This window comes from Gigantopelta aegis, chromosome 5 (genome assembly GCF_016097555.1).
Source record: "Gigantopelta aegis isolate Gae_Host chromosome 5, Gae_host_genome, whole genome shotgun sequence".
NCBI classification, from domain to species: Eukaryota; Metazoa; Mollusca; class Gastropoda; order Neomphalida; family Peltospiridae; genus Gigantopelta; species Gigantopelta aegis.
The window spans coordinates 3571710-3579873 of record NC_054703.1 but is presented as its reverse complement, the minus strand read 5'-3'; the positions used below and the strand labels follow the sequence as shown (position 1 = coordinate 3579873).

The window sequence follows — 8164 nt, the reverse complement described above, 5'->3', positions numbered from 1 at the left end:
CTATATAACTAACCAATAACCCTAAATACTAACACCCATATAACCCATCTCTCTCACTAACAACAAACAATTAACCCATCTTTCTTACTAACCTCTAACAATTAAGAAATAAACCACATCTCTCAGTAAGCATTAACAAATAGCCAATAAGCCATCTCTCTCACTAACCATTAATAACCAGTAACACATCTCTCTCAGTAACCATTAATAACCAGTAACACATCTCTCTCACTAACCATTAATAATTAGTAACACATCTCTCTCAGTAACCATTAATAACCAGTAACACATCTCTCTCACTAACCATTAATAACCAGTAACACATCTATCTCACTAACCATTAACAACCAGTAACACATCTCTCCCACTAACCATTAATAGCCAGTAACACATCTCTCTCACTAACCATTAACAACCAGTAACACAACTCTCTCACTAACCATTAACAACCTGTAACACATCTCTCTCACTAACCATTAACAACCAGTAACATATCTCTCTCACTAACCATTAACAACCAGTAACACATCACTCTCACTAACCATTGATGACCAATAACACATCTCTCTCACTAACCATTAATAATTAGTAACACATCTCTCTCAGTAACCATTAATAACCAGTAACACATCTCTCTCACTAACCATTAATAACCAGTAACACATCTATCTCACTAACCATTAACAACCAGTAACACATCTCTCTCACTAACCATTAATAGCCAGTAACACATCTCTCTCACTAACCATTAACAACCAGTAACACAACTCTCTCACTAACCATTAACAACCTGTAACACATCTCTCTCACTAACCATTAACAACCAGTAACATATCCCTCTCACTAACCATTACCAACCAGTAACACATCTCTCTCACTAACCATTGATAACCAATAACACATCTCTCTCACTAACCATTAACAGCCAGTAACACATCTCTCTCACTAACCATTAACAACCAGTAACACATCTCTCTCACTAACCATTAATAACCAATAACACATCTCTCTCACTAACCATTAACAGCCAGTAACACATCTCTCTCACTAACCATTAAGAACCAGTACCACATCTCTCTCAGTATCCACTAAAATGAACTAATAACCCATCTATCTCAATAACAATTATCAATAACCCATACCTCACTAATCACTAACAACTAATCAATAACCCATCTTCCTCACTAACCACTAACAATAACCAATAACCCATATATCTCACTCAACAATAACCCATCTGTCTCACTAACAGCTAACAACTAATAACCCATCTGTCTCACTAACCACTAACAACTAACAACTAATAACCCATGTCTCACTAACCACTAACAACTAATAGCCCATGTCTCTCGCTAACCACTAACAATACACACACACACCTCCTTCTGACTAAGCCAATTCGGGCTTCATGATTCACAAAGCTGCTACTAACAAACTAACTCATCAGTGTTTGCGGTAACAACTCCCGTGTTTGTGTTTGTCACCGTGACAAGAGTCGGCTCAAGTTACATGTGTGTTAGCTGCTGCACCACACTGGACAACTGGTGAAGAAAGAACAGCATGGTTCTGAAAGAAATGGGTGTATTCGTCTGTGATAGGAATGCAGTGACCTACTATAAATAATCCAGTGATTGAAATATAAAGAAATGGAATATAGTCTGGAGGCAGAGTCCGTATCTTTAGGATTTCGTTCTACCGGAAAGAAAAAAAAAAGATTTATTTAACGACGCGCTCAACACATTTTATTTACGGTTATATGGCGTCAAATATATGGTTCATGGGCTACTCTTTTCGATTAGCAGCAAGGGATCTGTTATATGCATCATCCCACAGACAGGGTAGTACATACCACGACCGTTGATATACCAGTCGTGGTGCACTGGTTGGAACGAGAAATAGCCCAATGGGCCCACCGACGGGGATCGATCTCAGACCGAGCGCACAGCGAGCGAGCGATGTACCACTGGGCTACGTCCCGCCCCTCTACTGGAAAGAGTCAAAGCAACCACTATATACTCGAAGGCAAAAGTTATTGTGACATGGATTGTTTGGAGTAATAAATTTGTGAATGGATTTATGGATGTAAACCAGAGTAAATGTGCATGAAACAGCTCGAAGAAATGCAAATCAAGCAGTTGTTGCAGCGACTGCATGCTTTGTGCAAGAAACATGGAATATCCGGGAGAAATGCTGTCCAGTGTTCACCATAAAAGGCCAGACATTCAGTCGGAAATCATTCCCACTCTGTGTAGCCTTCAGTAGTCAGAAAAACGCCATTAGTGAACTGTTTGATGCAATTTCATCATGCCACATGACAGATGGCGAGTCATGGGGATGCATGAATCTCGGACCTTGCAGCGTGACGTCGCACGTCAATTCAACGTCCACAGAAACACCATATGGATCTTATGGCAACGATACCAACAAAACAGGTCAGGGACCGTCCCCGTAGCGGCCGACCACCCGTGACAACCCTTCGCCAAGACATATGGATCTGAACCACGCATCTGCGAAATGGCATTCCCAGGAACTTTCACCAGCGTTTAGTGGCCTCAAGGAGACGACGGTGCCAGGTCTGTATCAATGCTCAAGGTGGACACACTCGCTACTGACTGTGTGGACTTCGCTCTGGACCCCCTCTAGTGATGTGGCTCATTTGCATATGGCAAGTGTGCCCTTTTTATGGACTATTGCCCTTTTCCATACCTTCGGACATTTCTATTTCCATGTCATAACGTTTCATACACGGCAGGAAAAACTTATCATCAATTAGCATTGTCTTTTGTGTGTCACAATAACTTTTGCCTTTTAGTATAGGGTGATGGGCTGCACAGGCACGGCAGAAGCAAGTAGACATTGGGAGGGTTCTGGTATGCCCTCTGCCTTAAGTTTTACTACCAATAAAATGTTCTATTCAGAATTACCAGCCCCCCCCCCTCACCTACACACACACACACACACACACACACACACACACACACATACACAATATTCAATCAAGTAGATGGGTGTGGTTTCTAAATAATTTTGTATATACGAACAAATATATATTAATAAACAGACATTAAAGGGACATTCCCTAGTTTGCTGCATTGTAAGATGTTTCCGACTAATAAAATATTTCTACGATTAAACTTACATATTAAATATTTCTTGTTTAAAATATCAGTATCTGTACATTCAGTGTGTTTCTGGTCGTCTTAATATGTGTAAGAAGTCCAAACTGGATTCTGTTTTCAAATAATTTCGTCCGTACGAAAAAAATAATATTTCAGGCAGTAAAAATATTAGAACGATCAAAAACACGTTTAATATACAGCCACTAATGTCCCTTTAATATGTTATGCAATATATATATATATGTGTGGGTGTATGTGTGTGTGTGTGTAATTACAGTTTTTAAAAAGTATATGTTAGTTGGCAACATCTTACCAATTGCAACAAACTCGGTGTTCCTTTAAGCAGAATGAAACAGTTTCCATTCACTAGTTACAACATACAAAGTCAACCAGGAAGTGAATATTGTACTGATCGTAAGGCATGACTTGCTACACGTACCAACACAGCAGGTTAATATTTATTGTTGGTTCAAGTCGAAAACCTGACGGAAACAAAATATAAGGGAAACATGCTGACATGTTGTACCATGTATTTGATAGCTATAAGTATGTGTTAACAGACTCGTTATTTTTGTCTTTACCATAGTTTGACACACAACAGCCGATGTATTTTTCTTGCCTGGGTGTCGTTAAACATCTATTCTATTCTATTATATTGTATTGTATTATATTATATTAAATTATCTTCCATTCCATTCCATTCTGTTCTGTTCTGTTCTGTTCTGTTCCATTCCATTATATTCTATTCTATTCTATTCTATTCTATTCTATTATGTTTTGTTCTGTTAACAGGTTATGTAAAAGCAGTAAATGCAGAAATTAGAGACATTCAAACTTCCATGGAGAAGGATGTCAATGTCAAATAAGTGGTTGAACAGGAAGCAGTTTTAACGTTTTTTGACTTTGCTTGAATGAAAAATGGTTCTGGGTGGATGGGAGGAAGTTCACGGAGTAGAGCACAGTACTAAAGTTGAGATGAACGTTGAACAACCAAATACCAATCACGTGGAATCTAACACCCGAATAGTGCTTCCTGTAATTCAGTATTAAAATCCATAGGGCCAAATAGTGTGGTACATATTAGATGGGTGATCTATTGGTGGTTTGCTATTTCACGTCAAATATCTATGTGACAATTTGAAACTTACTGGAAAGCCATTCCACTTGACAGATTATTGAAAACCTCCTAGCATCAGACTTGTGTTTGCTTGCATTGCATGCTCTGCAAAGCGATGATACTATTAGTTACGCGGATTTTTTACAGAGCGTACGGGATTGTACGGGAGGCGAAGCCGAAGGAAATACAGATTTTGGAGGGGCGTACAATATGTTAAATGACCGCTAGCATCATGTTTTGAACGACCCCCCCCCCCCCTCCCCCCACCTCCCCAAGTACAAATAATTATGATTTGGTGGTCATTTTGGAACTTATTTTAGTTGTGTGGTATGCTTAGCTGCAAATAGTGTACTTCATAAAACTTGGATGTCGGTTTTATAAATTTTATGACAAATCGCCGCCATCTTGTTTCTGGTATCTTGTTTTTCACCATTTTGAACAATAAAACTAAATGTTTAAATGTACACACATATACGTTAATACTAGTTAGTACTACGTTAGTACCATTTAGATATTTTATAATAGACAATTTTCCGCCATGTTCTTTTTAACTATTTTTAATCATAAAAAGTAATTTCTCAGGGCCCTGTCTAAAATATTCTAGCAATAAAAACTTTAAATGTATTTAGTACATAGTGATGGTCGCTAAAAGAAAGAGACTGTTAGTTGAAAACCGTTCAGTAATGGCAACAGTTTCAGGACAGCCTGTTTAATAGTAAAATGAGCTGTAGTAGGTGAAATTATGTTACACTATCTAGGACTAGTAGCTTTAATAAGTTTGTGTGTGTGTGTGTGTGTGTGTGTGTGTGTGTGTGTGTGTGTGTGTGTGTGTGTGTGTGTGTGTCTGTGTGTGTGTCTGTGTCTGTGTGTGTGTGACAGAGAGAGAAAGAGAGAGAGAGAGAGAGAGAGAGAGAGAGAGAGAGAGAGAGAGAGAGAGAGAGAGAGAGAGAGAGAGAGAGTGTGTGTGTGTATGTGTGTGTGTCATAGAGTGTCCGTGTCATTGTTTGTTTTGTTGTTGGTATTTTGTGTGGGGGTTTGTTTTGGCGTGCGTGGGTTTTAGGGGGTGGTTGTTTATTGCTGTTCTTGATGTTGTTTTTGTTTTTGTTGTTCTTTTGTTGTTCTTTTAATTGCTTTTTTATTGTTTTTGATTTTGTTTGTTTTTGTCGGGGTTTTTTCTTCAGAATATTAATAATTAATAACTAACTACTGATCAGTAATGAGTTAACGATGTGTTAACAGGTCTTACCTCAGCAGCCACAGTCTCCAAGTAGACCCTGGTTTGTTAATTCCTCTAATGAGCTAACGATGTGTTAACAGGTTGTACCTCACCAGCAAAGTATCCAAGTAGACCCTGGTTTGTTAATTCCTCTAATGAGTTAACGATGTGTTAACAGGTTGTACCTCACCAGCCAAAGTATCCAAGTAGACCCTGGTTTGTTAATTCCTCTAATGAGTTAACGATGTGTTAACAGGTTGTACATCACCAGCCAAAGTATCCAAGTACATCCTGGTTTGTTAATTCCTTTTACGCACCAAGCTACTTCTCTCAATACAGCGCAGCCGCATTACACAGTCAGGGACATGTTTACACATTTCATCACAGAAGATTCGCGTGAATAATCTAACAAGATGGTTACTCAAGCGGTCAGTATTAGGGTATTCTTGGGCTTTTCTTGTTGTTCTTTTGAGATTGTATCGACCCAGAAATAAAATAAAAGATGGGGTAGTGGATCACTAGGTGGTGGGGTTGCTTCTCGGGTCACAACTCAGGCAACCCACCCACACGACCCACCCAGAACCGTCTTCATGCACAGTAGGAGGAAATTAAAATTAGAATCTACTAGCTCTTTATACCAGAATCATCCTACAGGCAGGATAGTACATACCACGGCCTTTGTTAAACCATCCGGCAAGCGCTTTACCACTGCGCTAATTATGTGGGTCAATAGTGGAGGTTTTGCTTCTCGAGTCACTGCTCAGGCAAATGTTTTTCTTTCTCAATATATTTTCTGGGGGAGACACAGTCTAGACCCGCTCACCCACCCACATGACCCACCCAGAACCGTATTCATGCACAGGGGGTGGAAATTAAAAGTAGAATCTACTAGCTCTTTATACAAGATCCATCCACCGCCCAAACGACGCACTCAGCAATAATACAGGCAGAATAGTACATACCACGGCCTTTGCTACACCGTCAGCGAGCGCTTTACCACTGCGCTAATTACGATCCGGTATAAAAGGATGAAAACATATTTTCATTAATTATAAACAAACTTAATATTTTTTATAAAAAAAAAAAATAATAATAATAAATCGTTTTTTAAAAACACACACCTGATATCCAACGTTTAATATGTTTCCCAAACAATCGAGAGACTTATGCATGAATGACGATGAATTGGGTGTCGAGCGCCTTTTCAAAATCTACTCGTAGCAACATACCACGTATCTTTTCAGACTTACTGTAGTATAAAGTGTCAAACGATACGCTTGTGTTGCTCCAGAATTGTGTCATCATCCCTGTATTGAAGGGGCGGGACGTAGCCCAGTGGTATAGCGCTCGTCTGAAGCGCGGTCGATCTAGGATCAATCCCCATTGGTGGGCCAGTTGAGCTATGTTTCATTCCAGCCAGTGCACCACGACTGATATATCAAAGGCCGTGGTATGTGCCATCCTGAATGTAGGATGGTGCGTATATTACTTCTGGGTGCTGCCAATTGAAAAATAGCTCAGGTGTGTGTGCCCAGGACAGCGTGCTTGAACCTTAATTGGATATAAGCACGAAAATAAGTTCAAATAAAATGAGAATAAAAGTGCCCCTTTTTAACAATTTTCATTGAAGTGCCCTTTTCAAAAAGGTAGTCTATGTGCCCGTTTCCCTTGTGCCGTCCCTAAAAAATATGTTTTAGGTCCTCCCTTCGAAATGTCTTTGCAAATCATGTATTACATTGAGTTATGTACGTGCTGACGCACCAGTGATCGCCTGTGGAAAGCCTGGATAATAACTCTAATATATGAGCCGCTCACGACTGGTTTAACAAACAGGTTTGACGAGTTTTTCACAGCTCGAATTTTCTGTACGAAAATAAATACAAGCCAGTCTTAAAATGTACTTTGCCATAATTGTTAGTGGTTAGTGGGCGTTTGGGTTTTTTGTTGCGTTTTGTTTGGTTGGTTTCTGGTTTTTTAAATAAATATTTATTATTCCTTGAATAGTCATATTAACTGCCATCCGTGGGGCAGGATCTGCCCACTTTCGAGAACACCTGATATCGTCATTGTTTTGACAGTGTTTCATGATCACAGCTGTATATATTTCACTGACCTTTATCCTGTGCAGGTTTGGGTTTTCTAAGCTAAGTATTGGGAGTGGCAGTCCTCCAATAGGCGGTGAAGGAGAGACGACGTATCATGTTAAGGATCTCCTATGAGATTGTTACCGTACACCTAAGGATCTTCTAGGAGAGTGTTACCGTTCCCCTAAGGACGTCTTTTCGACTCTGCCTTGTACAGAGATACGATTTTGATCACGGAATATGGCTTTGTTTCAAGCACAAGGTTACTTGACAGTGGTACTAGATTGCATACATTTGTTTGCCCAGATGAAACTATTCGTTTTTACAACCAACACACTCACATTTATCACCAATCACAGAACATGTGGTGTTCACTTCTCTATCAAAAGTTGGTGGCACCTCGAACTTTGACCCAGCTGGAACTTCTTTGGTTTGGTAGTTCTCTCTTGTTATTCATTGAAAATATGGTTTGTGAAAAAATATCTCAAAATAATTACCCAGTTTGATGAAATCAGTTAAATATATATATCTGCATTGAACTATTTTAGAGGCGCTGGCTTCACCTCACATGGAGTAGTTACTTGTGGAAGTAATGTAAACTTTTTCATTAAGCAACGTCTGTGGCGAG

The 8164-nt window shown here is 39.4% G+C and overlaps 1 protein-coding gene across 1 annotated transcript in view; it reads right to left on the bottom strand.

Annotated features, from left to right (window-relative positions):
* Positions 1-5748, bottom strand: part of LOC121373798 (SCO-spondin-like) — a 26588-nt gene extending 20840 nt beyond the window's left edge. Inside the window, exon 1 of the mRNA XM_041500572.1 lies at positions 5483-5748. The gene's annotated coding sequence lies outside the window, so the exon portion shown is untranslated. The remainder of the gene's footprint in view (positions 1-5482) is intronic.
* Between the last annotated feature and the right edge of the window lie 2416 nt (positions 5749-8164).